This window comes from Ostrea edulis, chromosome 9 (assembly GCF_947568905.1).
Source record: "Ostrea edulis chromosome 9, xbOstEdul1.1, whole genome shotgun sequence".
Classification (NCBI taxonomy): domain Eukaryota; kingdom Metazoa; phylum Mollusca; class Bivalvia; order Ostreida; family Ostreidae; genus Ostrea; species Ostrea edulis.
The window spans coordinates 72,767,835-72,781,199 of record NC_079172.1 but is presented as its reverse complement, the minus strand read 5'-3'; the positions used below and the strand labels follow the sequence as shown (position 1 = coordinate 72,781,199).

The window sequence follows — 13,365 nt, the reverse complement described above, 5'->3', positions numbered from 1 at the left end:
GGTATCTCTCAAAAGTAGGTGTTTAGATCGCCCGGTTACCCGGGCTAGTTGAGCCTTGATAATTAACTCGGTATCCCTGAAAGGCAGGTCTAGCATAGGGCTCGCAGGGTGGTAAAGCTTATCTGGTATCTCTCAAAAGTAGGTGACTTTAGGGCCCGGGAACCCGGGCTAGTTGAGCCTTGATAATTAACTCGGTATCCCTGAAAGGCAGGTCTAGCATAGGCCTCGCTGGGTGGCAAAGCTTATCTGGTATCCCTCAAAAGTAGGTGTTTATATCGCCCTGGATCTTGAGTTAGTTTGGTCTTAATAATTAACTCGATATCCAAAAGCAGGTTTTGAGGAATGGTCTGTTTAGTGAGTTATAATGTTGAATGAAAGTTTTGAGTTGATTTTGTGTACTGAATGAGGGGGGGGGGTAATTAAAATAATTTCTATGATTAACTTTTGATCAAAAATACCCTTCTGTACTTTCAAAAATAATTTCTAAAGATATGTTACTTTGACCACCGCTAGATATCATCAGTTTTGCTTTTAATAAGACTTCTTATTAAATATTATTTTTTTCCATGTTGCATTCGCTGTTTTATCTACTTCCTAGGGGCGAGATCGAAAGTTCAATGTCTGACAAAAAAACTAAATTCACATAGTTTTTACGTCCCCCCCCCCCTATCCGCCCCCACAACGACCCCCTAAACTAGATATGATGAGTGTTTAAACTATAATCGATTAACAAGTAAGAACAAACGAGTATAAATAACTCTGTATACCCTATCTTCTGTTTATTCACAAATGAAAGTGTAGATTAAAACTATCAAATGTTCATTAAAATGTAATATCGTCATGTAGTTTTAACAGTCACTTGTCTTTCTCCTTTTTCGACTAATGTGTAATCGATGTCGGATGAGAGAAACTTACAGAAGTTTTAACACCCCCCCCCCTCCTCCCCCTAACTATTTGAATTTAGATTTTTATCCGAAATCAATCTGTTGATCTCGCCCCTTACAGTTTTTTATATCAAATTTCTTACTGTTTTTAACATCTGAGAGAATTAGGGTTTGATTAATTATGTTAATTAAATAATACTCTGTATACTTTCTATCAAATCGTATTTCTCTCCATATTGCGTTCATTGCTTTATTTATTTCTTACATTTTTAATAGTTCAGCTAATTAGGGTTTAATTAGTAATCTTAATTAGTAAAAAAAATCCCAACAATTTTCTTTGCCTTCTTTATCGTAAACACATTTCTTTACGAAATTATTCGACGTACGACTTATCATTCTATCTATGATCAGGGGCAAGTAACTCGTGGGTCACCTGCTTTTGAGGGATACCATCTAGTCATAACCGAGCTAGCAGCCATGATTTCAGTGCCTACTGGGCTACTTTCACTTTCACAGGAAGTGAATGCAGATCGAGGTCAAATTAACGTTGTAGACCCTGTTGTTTGGAATTGGACTCTGAGCATAGATTGATCATACATGATGAGTATTTACTCAATGATTGATCAGGAGAGATACTTCGAATTACATTTCATGCCCAGATATGTTGGGCCCAATGCGTCTTTGCTCCAACCATCACAAACTGACAAACGGATGGTGACCGTGATACTGATAGTAACAGCTGAGTAAGGTAAATATCTTGTAAACATGCAGAACTTTGGAATACGTACTTTTAAGATTTGAATATCGTGGCCAGATAGCAGGATAGATAGATTACAATTTATCAAGTGTATGTATCAGACATTCTTAAAAGCAATTTTTCTTTGCCTATAAGATTTCAAAATAGACCAGACTTAATTTTATCTTATTCTAGGATATTTTAGTTTTGACTATATGGTAATTTGTCATGACTTTCGACAGGCTACATGTACCCCGATCATCACTGAAAGGCAACCGGGATGCAGTCTTTAAATCTGGAGTTCTGGGCAGAACTGTGCATTTCTGGAACAATGATGAGTTTAAGTGAAATGGTAATTTGTCATGAATTTCTACAGTGACTACATGTACCCTGACCATCTTTGAAAGGCAACTGGGATACAGTGCAGTCTTTATCTGGAATTCTTGGCAGAACTGGACATTCCTGGAACAATGATCAATTCAAGTGAAACAGACTCGGGTGCAAGCAGACATTCTTGTAATTACAGAATGTATTCCTTAAGAGAGGCAACATGTGACCTGAAAACAATTCTATTCAGATCTATTTAAGAAATGAATTCAATATCTAATTCATCCAAGTATATACTGGGTTTGGGCAGTTTGCGCTTTTTTAAACTGCTAAGTGGTTTATGAAAAAGCACATTTTTGAACTTGCAAAAGAAATCAGACCAACTGCTGATATACGTGGTTTTCAGTGAGTTAATCAACGATTATCTATGAAAAGTTAGCTACACTGAACAGTTTCTTTTTTACATGAGTATATATACCTGAAACCCATTGCACATCATAAGAATTTTATTTTATTTTGGACAGTGCTCTTGTTGTAAAGTGTTATGTGTAATGCATGCGAGTTGTGGACGGGGTTTGTAGTCATCTGAGAACAAGGATTGGCACGTTGAGTGGACTTGGAGAAATCTTTATATGCTAAACCCAGTTTTAGAAGAAACGAAGAAAGCAAACACTAGCTCAGTTCCAACTAATAGAGCTGTCAATCAGGATAAGCAATAAAACATGTTGACCAAATTGGCACTCGGCTGTAATAAAACATTGTATGTAGGGAACATGTACTAGAAGGAAAGAGCGTTTATGTATACATTTAGTTTTTATGTAATATTCATTAATTATTATTATATGATTGATATTAAATATGTAAGGCCACACCAATTTGTAAAATAGTTCTTCGGATTTTCAAACAAAAAAGTGAGGCGAGAGGGCGAAATTATTTCACAAATATTATTTTTAATTTTGGAGATAAAAATTATGAGGCGAGCGAATACAAGAAATATAAATATTTTTAATTGAATTAAGTGTGATTTTAAAAAGCGGGCGCCTAAAAATAAAGATCTAAAATCATCAGATATCATTTGTTTACCACATAAACTTAATATTTTTCAACTTTGTTGATATAGTTTACAATAAATAAGAAGTATTTCAGGTTTCAAAGACTTATTTTCTTTATACCTAATACATGTACTTTGCAACATTAACTGATAAGGTCTTTTTGAAGCATTTTATTTAAGTTTCATTTCTACAAACTTTCGATTCAGAGATAAGCATATTGCTAGGGACACATCCAGTTTTGACATTCATTGCAAATGCAATATCCATTGCATCGCTTTGAGAATTTTCTTGAATTTTGATATGACATCACCAAACCTTTTGTGAATTTGTCGTTAACTGTCGGTCCGGTTTAAAATAGTCATCGATCAGTACCCCTTGCTTGTTGTAAGAGGCGAATGAATTGGGCGGTCCTTCAGATAGGACTGCAAAAACTGAGATCCTTGTCACAGCAGGTTTGGCACGATAAAGATCCCTCAGTGCCATAAGCGCTGAGCATAGGCCTAAATTTTGCAGCCCTTCACCGGCAATGGTAATGTCTTCATGTGAGTGAAATATTCTCAAGAGAGACTTCAGTCAATATATAGGGTAATCAAACAATCAATCATATGCTATCAATGTTCTTTAAATAGTGGCATCGAATAGCGCTTCAAAAGTTTCATCGGCTTCCAGTTCGATTCCAGCATAAGGAACAACTTCCAATCCAGTGTTATGAAGTATCGTACATATTAAGATAGACATCATGAATAACTTAACCGTATTACACTGTTAGGAAATTTCTCGAGAGCCCGCGTTTCTGTCATTGTCAGCATGTACATCAAGGTTATTTGTGCGCTTGTTGTAAAAATTAAAAAAAATATTTACGGATATTTTTGAACACGCGGGCGGATACTATTTTTTGATAATATTATAATTTGGATTTGTTACAAATAGAAGCGGCGAATCCGACGAACTAGATTACAAATTGGCATGGCCTAAATACTTATTTTTATTTTGAATTCTTTTTTACAAAGTGACATACTGGCTCTAAAAAGGTATTTCATTTTTTGATTATGGCAATGAAAATAAGAACATATATATCAGGAATTTATATTTAAGGGAGGTTTCACGCTTTCTAAATCATCCCTTACCAGCTGTTTAAAATTCATCCGGAATTACAATTACAAACCAGGTTGTTTTGGACATTGATATGAGTGTCACATGATTGGGATTGCTGTCTAAAAATAGTACTGATGAGAATTTAAGAAATGGAATTTGAGGTAATTTGATGATTGTAATCAGAAATATTTATTTAGAAATAGTACATCATAAAGGGGCATGGACACGATTTGAGCTGAAAATTTTAAAATTTCATTTTTCCATTTTTACTGTTTACAATGCTTAACAAAAGTATTTCTAATGGTCAACCAAAATTTGAATAGGAGTTGTTGAGTTACAAGTGAGATACAGCACTCACAATTCTTTGTAAAGTAAACAAGGCTTGCGCCATATTTTTGTTTACATATAGATAGCTTAATAGAAAATAGCATGTTTAAACCAAAATGAGATGCCAAACACTAGAAAGTATTTAATTGTGTTCAGAATTATCTGCTTTAAACGAAACATTTACTAGTATATTCAACCTATGTAAACAAAAACATGGCACAAGCCTTGTTTATTACAAAGAATTGTGAGCTCTGCATCTCCCACGTACTTTGACAACTGACACTCAAATTTTTGCTGACCATTAGAAATACCTTAGTTAAGCATTCTAAACATTAGAAATGAAAAAATAAAATTTGAAAATTTTCAGCTCAAATCGTGTCCATGTCCCTTTATTTTCTCCCTCAGTGCCCTCGTCCGAAAATAAATATTTTCTTGACTATTTGATAATAAAACAAAACAGAAAAAGTGAATAGGTTGGTTCCGTTCGTTACAAGATCGCTTTTAATAAGCAAACATCAAATTGACAAAGCTGAAAAATCACCAATGAAAACAGATGAATTCAAAACTGAAAATGGGCTGGGTGGGAGGGAAGGCTATTTAAGCACAGAAATACAAAAGCGACCTTTGTTGCTTTTAACGAATCTTGCATTGCCCGAACACTGACCAGTAGTAGTATATATACTAAGCGCTGGTGCATGAGCTCAAAAACCCGCGAAATGTATTTACGGAAAATAACCAAAAATGACGAAATGTAAAATGTAAAGAAATGAGTTTAATAGATATACAAATAATATCAATTAAGGAAAAAAATCGGGTATTTCTGACAGACCACTTGCTCATGCAAGACACCGTGCTGCAGTATTTACATTCCCTTTGCATCTGCCTGATCATGAAGCAAAAGGGAAAATCTATATTTTTGTTTAAAGTCAAACAGTATTTCTATTTTTGGATCTACATGTATTTACTTTTGACCATCACAATATTTCAAAAGTTCATATTTTCATATGAGAAATTATATGGTTTTGTTTACAGGTAGAAATGCTACTCTCTGTCTGCATGTAAATTTAACATGCTTCACTTTCCAAGGTTGAAGTGAAATGTCTTCAATGTTTGTGCATGTTAGGAAATAATAGAAATACTGTAAGTCCAACATTTTACAGGTTTGTGTGTTGTGTGCAATAAATTGCAAGTGTTTTAACTTAACGAAAGCTACAGTTATGCAGCTAAATTCACAATGGGCATTAGATTGATTGTTTGCTAAATTTATGATCAATGGATGCATTCTTTCTACACAAATTAATAATAATCGGGAAAGTATTTGGCAGTTGCTTGAATATCATAGTCAATATCAACATAGTCATTGTTTTGCTTAAAAATCTTTCATTATAGTACCATGATTCAAAGTAATGTACCTATTGATTGATTAAATTGATAATCTGATTGAAAAGATCCCCAATAATTGCTAATCAGTTAAATTTTTTATCATCTGCTAGCAAATTAATAAATTGTTATTATCAATTATGAAATTGATTAAATATATCACTTGAACATCTGTATTATAACCCTGCATGATAGTTTAATAAGTGAATGCAAACTGATACAAAGTGCACTTAAAAGCTTTTTAAAAAGTTTATTTTCTCTCATTTCTCTCACCACAATCTTTCTCCTCTGAAATTCAAAGGGAATTAATAACTTATTAATTGATTCTCAAGTTTCCAATTCTTTCTAACAATCAATTAATCTCCAATCACTACAAATGAAGACCTGCAAAATTTATGCCAGAGCTTGTGACTTATGAGTTTTGGTAGTCTCTCCTCAAAGGATTACCTATTCAGTAGCCCTTATTACAAACAAAGGGTTGCCTGGGACAACTTGCTTCTTTTTCCAGATTTATATTACGATCAACAAAACAATTAGAATGAAGAAAGGAAAAGACATAATAAATCACATAAATTTGAAACACTTATTGCACGCTTTCCTTGTGAATATGACATATTTTCTGAGAAAAGTTGATCTGCATTAGCTTCTATATTCTATCAATCCTTAAAATTAAAATCACGATAAATGTCAGAGTGAAAGAGATTAATTTGCCAGTGTGTATTTCTTGCTTATTATTTTTTAAATTAATATATACTTGTCCATATAATTGCACTAGTTGTATTTTTGTCTTAGATTTACTAATTTTGTCGATTATACAAATATGATTTTTTGAATATTCTGGTCTAAAGTTATTGAAATTCAGGTCCGTTATTAAATAAATATAAGTGATGATAATAAAATGTCAGATTTATAATAACAAATCTTGATTTTAAAATAGACACTTTTTAACCAAGAAATATCCCCTTGGATATTTAATTTAGCATTCATGTGACGTCACTATTAGTTCTTTCTAAACTCTAATTGTTATGACTGACCTTTTCTTAGCCTTCTACCACAACTCTCTTTTAGAAAAGAACGAAACAATTCCCTAATACCAACGTAAATATTATACTTACTGAGAACAGTTGTCGCCATCTTTAAACAGGAAATTCTCATTGCGCATGCGCATTTAACGCAATGGAGCTAAGTGTGTAAACTGTTCTTTTGGACTCGTGATTGTGTGTGACAAAATTCACGTACACACCGGAAACCGACACATATGACTATTATATATTTTTTGAATCGAGTGTGATGAGAGTTAACGTTTCCGAACGAAATACTTCCCACTACACGGGTGCATGTAGTGGGAAGAAAAAATGTAGTGGGATAAAAGGTGTGTGTTCATACTCGTGTAGCGTGATTCAGGCGCTTACAAACGCACACACACACACACACACACACACACACACACACACACACACACACACACCAGTGTGCAAGCTGGTAAAAACGTAGTATATACCTCATGTTCATTGTTTGCATGTCCGACTTTGAATATAAAGATCATTTATTCATTATTAATTTGTAAAAAGAATTAAATTTCTACTGCTGAGTTACGAGTGTATCTATTTTCTAGAGGCGGTCGAACGCAGATCTCTACGTACAAATGTAGCATCATGTTGAAAACTGTTGGGAACATCGTAGGAGAATTATCTTCTAAAGTTATTGATATGCAGAAAAGGAATCTTAAAATTTTTTTTTGCCCAAGCTCCATATTCCTGAAGTAGAAGGTGGGGGCCCGAGGGTGGGTGGGTTGGGGGTGGGGTCCGTTCGTCCTTTGATTCATCAGTTCATTCACAGTTACATTCATTACTGCAATGTGTCACCCCCCCCCCCCCCCCCCCCCCCCCCCCCCCCGGTTCTACGTCTGGTATGTTGGTATATATTAAGTTCCCATAATATGTTCTCGTGCGCGCATATGTCTACATGCATCTGATATCATGAACATTCATATAACCTTTTTCAATTAACTGCAGATCGACAAACGGTAATGTTCTTAATAGTAGAGCATACACATTACTAATTATTGGAGAGGGGGTTACGAGAGAGAGAGAGAGAGAGAGAGAGAGAGAGAGAGAGACTGAGAGAGAGAGAGAGAGAGAGAGAGAGAGAAACTAAGCAGCGCCCGTCATATAAATTAAGTGATGACCGCAAGTTGATTCATATGGCGGCCAATTAAGAGGTGCCCGCCACGTTAATGATTTAGCGGTTGAAATTTAATTCATCGTATATCCCAGCACCTATAGGCTTCAGCAATATATATAAACAGGCAAGGATGATAGTAAAATTTACATTCGATAAAAAATGTTCGTGATATTCAAATTCTAGTCGACGTGGTAGTTTTCAGTCTCCTGTGGAGTCTTAGAAACTGAAGTTTAATCAATTTTATTATTTTGTTTAAGGTAATATTATTTTAATTATTAAGGTATCGATTAACTTCGACACCAGTTGCACCTGGACAGGAGTCGAGTTTGTGAATTACTGTCGGTCTGTGCTACATTTCTATAAACAAATCGTTCAATCTTGTCCGGTTTCTCGTCTCCTGTAGAACCGCGACATGACTGAAATTGACACGTTCACTTTGAGTTGACGTTCTTGGGATGTTGTTGCAGATGTCATTTTATCTAAATTTCATTTCGAAAAATACGCGAAGGCATGGACTGCCACGATTTATGCTAGCAGACTTCATGAGCGCATTCTGTTGAGACCCCCCCCCCCTCCCCGGACCATTGTTTGAACTAATACTGAATTGAATACTACCTGAGGATGTTTGTATATCAATAATAATTTACCATTGTCCTGTTGTCCTTTTAATGTATACCCTCACGTAAAACTTTGATCAACTATTATGGCCGAACTCTACCCCTGGGGGTCATCATTTGAACAAACTTGAATCTGCACCATCTGTTGACGATTACAATATGAATATACGACTAATGACGACAATTTTGATTTTGAGATTATCTTAAAGAGTTACAATGTATGTCCCTATACTTTGTTGTCCTCTTGTGGACTCAACCTACCCTTGGGGACATGAATTGAAGAAACTTTAACCTACAATACGCACAGGGCTAGTGTAGAGAACCCAAGTTATTTTCTTTTGGGAGGGGGGGGGGGGGGTCCTGGTGTTTCCACACAAACCCCTGTACACTACGTGGGGAGGCTTGCATATTGACCTGATTAACGTATTGACTGTTATTATTATTAAAAAGCCAAACAAAAACAAGTAGAAAAAGCCAATAAAGCAGTTTATGAGATTCATAAAAAAGGACGTTTGCATAACCTATCAATACAGTGTCAGTTAGATTTATTTGATAAAATTGTTCAACCCATTTTATTATACGGCTGTGAGGTGTAGGGATTTTCAAATAATGCAATTATAGAAAGAGTCCACCTTAAATTTTGCAAATTATTATTGAAGTTAAAACAATCTACCCCCGACTGCATGGTGTACGGTGAACTTGGCCAACATCCCATGCACATACAAATACAACGCGTATTATCTCATTTTGGCACAAAATTGCACTTAGTAAAGAAACAAAAATAGCGAATCTCCTGTTAAAACTGGGTAATAATGTTACAAACCAATACGCGAAAGAGATTGATTGGTTCAAGAACGTGTCAAATATCCTTAACAATTGCGGACTTTCTAACATTTGGCAAAATAACGCATGTAATCCAAACTGGCTAAAGTCAAAAGTAAAACTTATTTTACTCTATCAATTCAAGTAAAAGTGGAATTCTGACATCAAAACACTATCAAAAACTATAAACTATAGAATGTACAAGGATGAATTAAAATTTGAAAAATATTTGGATATCCTACCCAGAAAAGATGCTATAACCTTTTGTAAATTTCGAACTTGTAATCATCATTTACCTATTGAAAGTGGACGCTGGCGAAACGAGCCCCGAGAAACAAGACATTGTAATAAATGTGATTTAAATGAAATTGGTGATGAATTCCACTACATGTTTAATTGCAAATCTCTGATTGATATAAGAAAACAATGTTTATCACCAAAACAAATACGTTTCAAAAACATCATCACTTTTAAAAATATAATGAATTCAAACAAGCAATCTTTTCTAAGAAAATTGTGTTCCTTTACAAGAAATATTAATAAACTTTGCTCCCCGACCCAATGACTACTCGAATCTAAAATTGCATATGTTGCCTATCTCCATACTCAGGCATGCCTTAAAACATTTAGTGACATATTACCATCACTTTTATATAAAATATATGTACTAAATCTCTGTATACAATTGTGTAATTGTGATGAGAAATAAATTCAGTTAAAAAAAAGTTATAATTGAGATGAAGACTGTTAAACATTCTCTCTTAAAACTTTTATCCCCGATTGTGGACAAACTCTACCCCCTGTGGAGCCATGCTTTGAGCAGTTTTAAATCCCCACTCATTAAGGACGCCTTTGTATCAGTTTTGTCTGTTCAAGTCCAGTGACAAAATATCTTTTTTTAAATGCCGCAATACTTTCACTATATTTTAATTATTTCCTCTGTGAAAATAGCGTGACCCTTCATTTGAACAATTTTGAATAGAGAATGCTTTACAGTACGTTTGGTAGAAAGTGGCACTGTAGTTCTGGAGAACTAGAAAATGTGTAAAGTTTGTATACCTGTTTCACTCGTTTTCCATAACCAGGACAACTGCAATTGTTTTGATAACAATAGTTTTCAGTTCTTACTTTAACTCACTTGACTTCGACTTGCATGGCTGCATGTTCGATTGCTGAAAGACGAGTTCAATGACAAAGCGCACAAAGTTGCTGTCCGTAACGTAAAAATGACCTTGTGACTTTTATAGCGTAATCTGACAAAATACTTTTACTTACAGCAGACATTAATTTGATTAAATGGATACAAAATATATCCGGATCAGGTTCGTAGAATGTTATTTATAATTATGAAACACTGCCCAGGTTTCATGTTTTCTGGGGGAATGGCGTGATGTTACGAAAGCCGATTAGTATCATATAAAAAATAAATTCACCTTTCACTATCTTGTAATTACGAGATAATTATCTCGAAATTACGAGAAAAGATCTTCGTGCAACTGGGTCCTGTTGATTTGACATATTTTGAGAACACAAAATTAGACGGATAAATAATCCGGCTCTAATGATATTAGTCTTTGATTATTGTATAACCCGATGAAAGAAATAAAACCCACAAGAAATGTGCGTAAACATATGCATTTCATATTTCTAAAAGTGTGATTATGACCGGAACTAAACTTAGGTGGACCGGAACGTAAATTATAACCCGGTACGAAAATTATAGGTATTTAGCGTTTCTATGTCATGCGACACCAGACGACAATATGTACCGTCACACACAGACGACAATATGTACCGTCACACACAGACGACAATATGTACCGTCACACACAGACGACAATATGTACCGTCACACACAGACGACAATATGTACCGTCACACACAGACGACAATATGTACCGTCACACACAGACGACAATATGTACCGTCACACACACTTTGAATAAGATCATCAGACGACAATATGTACCGTCACACACACTTTGAATAAGATCATCAGACGACAATATGTACCGTCACACACACTTTGAATAAGATCATCAGACGACAATATGTACCGTCACACACACTTTGAATAAGATCATCAGACGACAATATGTACCGTCACACACACTTTGAATAAGATCATCAGACGACAATATGTACCGTCACACACACTTTGAATAAGATCATCAGACGACAATATGTACCGTCACACACACTTTGAATAAGATCATCAGACGACAATATGTACCGTCACACACACTTTGAATAAGATCATCAGACGACAATATGTACCGTCACACACACTTTGAATAAGATCATCAGACGACAATATGTACCGTCACACACACTTTGAATAAGATCATCAGACGACAATATGTACCGTCACACACACTTTGAATAAGATCACTTCGATTTGCTGACCAATCAACAAAGAGGGAAATAGTATCAAACGCGTTTCCAGAATTATCCATGAGATGTGTAACTCGGCTTTATATCAATATTTTCTCGTTATTACGTGAACATTTTTTTTGTAATTACATCTTTTCTCAGTTACGAGATCTTTTCTCGTAATTACGAGATAATGGAATGTTGTTTTTTTTAAATGATACTAATAGGCTTCAGGCGTGGATCTAGAATTTTTTCAAAGGGGGGGGGGTTAAAGAGGAAATGCAGGGGCGGATCTAGGAATTGCGATTACGGAGCTAGAGCGAAGGGCGCCACTTTATGAGGCAGAGGGTTTGGGGACCACCTTGAGGCCCCCAATGGGTCCAGGGCGAAGCCCCCGGAAGTTCCTGGATTTTACAGATTTTATAGGGTTTAAAATATGTCTCCTATTTAAGTCCTTTTTACTATTTTCTATCATTCTTAATAAGGTGAAATGAGTAAAATGACGCAAATTTTAAGGGTTTTTGGAAAAAATTAAGTTCTCCCAATGAAGTAATTCAAGAAATCAAAAAGATTTTCAATTTTTGTCATTCATTTCTCCGGTAGTGAAAGGAATTATTGCTCCTTTTATCGTTTACTACATTTGTCTAAACAATATACTACGATTTAACTTAGATTTGGAAATTTTAAGGGGGGGGGGGCGCCGGCTGCGCCCCCCTTAAATAAGCCACTGAAATGAGAGTTGTTATAACGTACGTTAACATAGTTAAACGACAACTTAACAGGAATGCTATCAATTTGTATTTCTAAATTCAAATTTGGATTAATGTTATTGTATAATTATCAGACGTAGATCCGTCACTCTTGATATTAAAACGAATCCTGTTTTAAAATGCATTCCGATTTACTCCCAGTGATTCATTTTTTTTTAAATAAATAAAATGAAATATTACAGATACAAGCTATATAAAAGATAATTTAAATTATCATCACCTGATAGAAATATTGACGCACAATTGTATAAACAATTTCCATCGCCTAGGATTTTAATAACGCTATAGTTTCTCTTTTTAGTGAATCCAAAGGGGGGGGGGGGGTCGCAACCCCCCCCCCCCCCCCTCTAGATCCGCCACTGGGCTTTCGTATGATGTACATATTTTGATCAAACATAATTTTTGTGCGGCTTGGTTTCAGCACAGGCACCTGAAGTATGGATATTACTAACCCCCCTTTTTTGATATTTTTTTTTGGTGGCAATAATTTCTCTGAAATCTGTGAATTCCCAGTCTATCTCATCCCTCTTTCGATTCGTGTAATCGTTTCACGCTTTTTGTAAATTTTAGAGATTGGCCTTCTACCGGTATAATAAAATACACTGGCACTTCTTTTTTACTTTTAAATTGTCTGCTTCTTGAACGAAACTTTTATGTTACTCATACTTTTTAAGAAATCTTACGGTAACTCATTAAAATAAATCTTTATTTAATGGCTCGTTAAAACACCTCTTATGAAGTGTGATTTTACCATCGAAAAAGTTATACAAGCTCTCAATAACTTTATATCAATTTTTG

The 13,365-nt window shown here is 35.0% G+C and overlaps 1 long non-coding RNA gene across 1 annotated transcript; it reads left to right on the top strand.

The window, feature by feature from the left end:
- Positions 1–1,362: 1,362 nt before the first annotated feature.
- On the top strand, positions 1,363–3,987 carry LOC130050454 (uncharacterized). Its single transcript, XR_008798894.1, has 2 exons — positions 1,363–1,632; positions 1,863–3,987. It is a non-coding gene; the product is annotated as an uncharacterized LOC130050454 (long non-coding RNA).
- Positions 3,988–13,365: the final 9,378 nt, after the last annotated feature.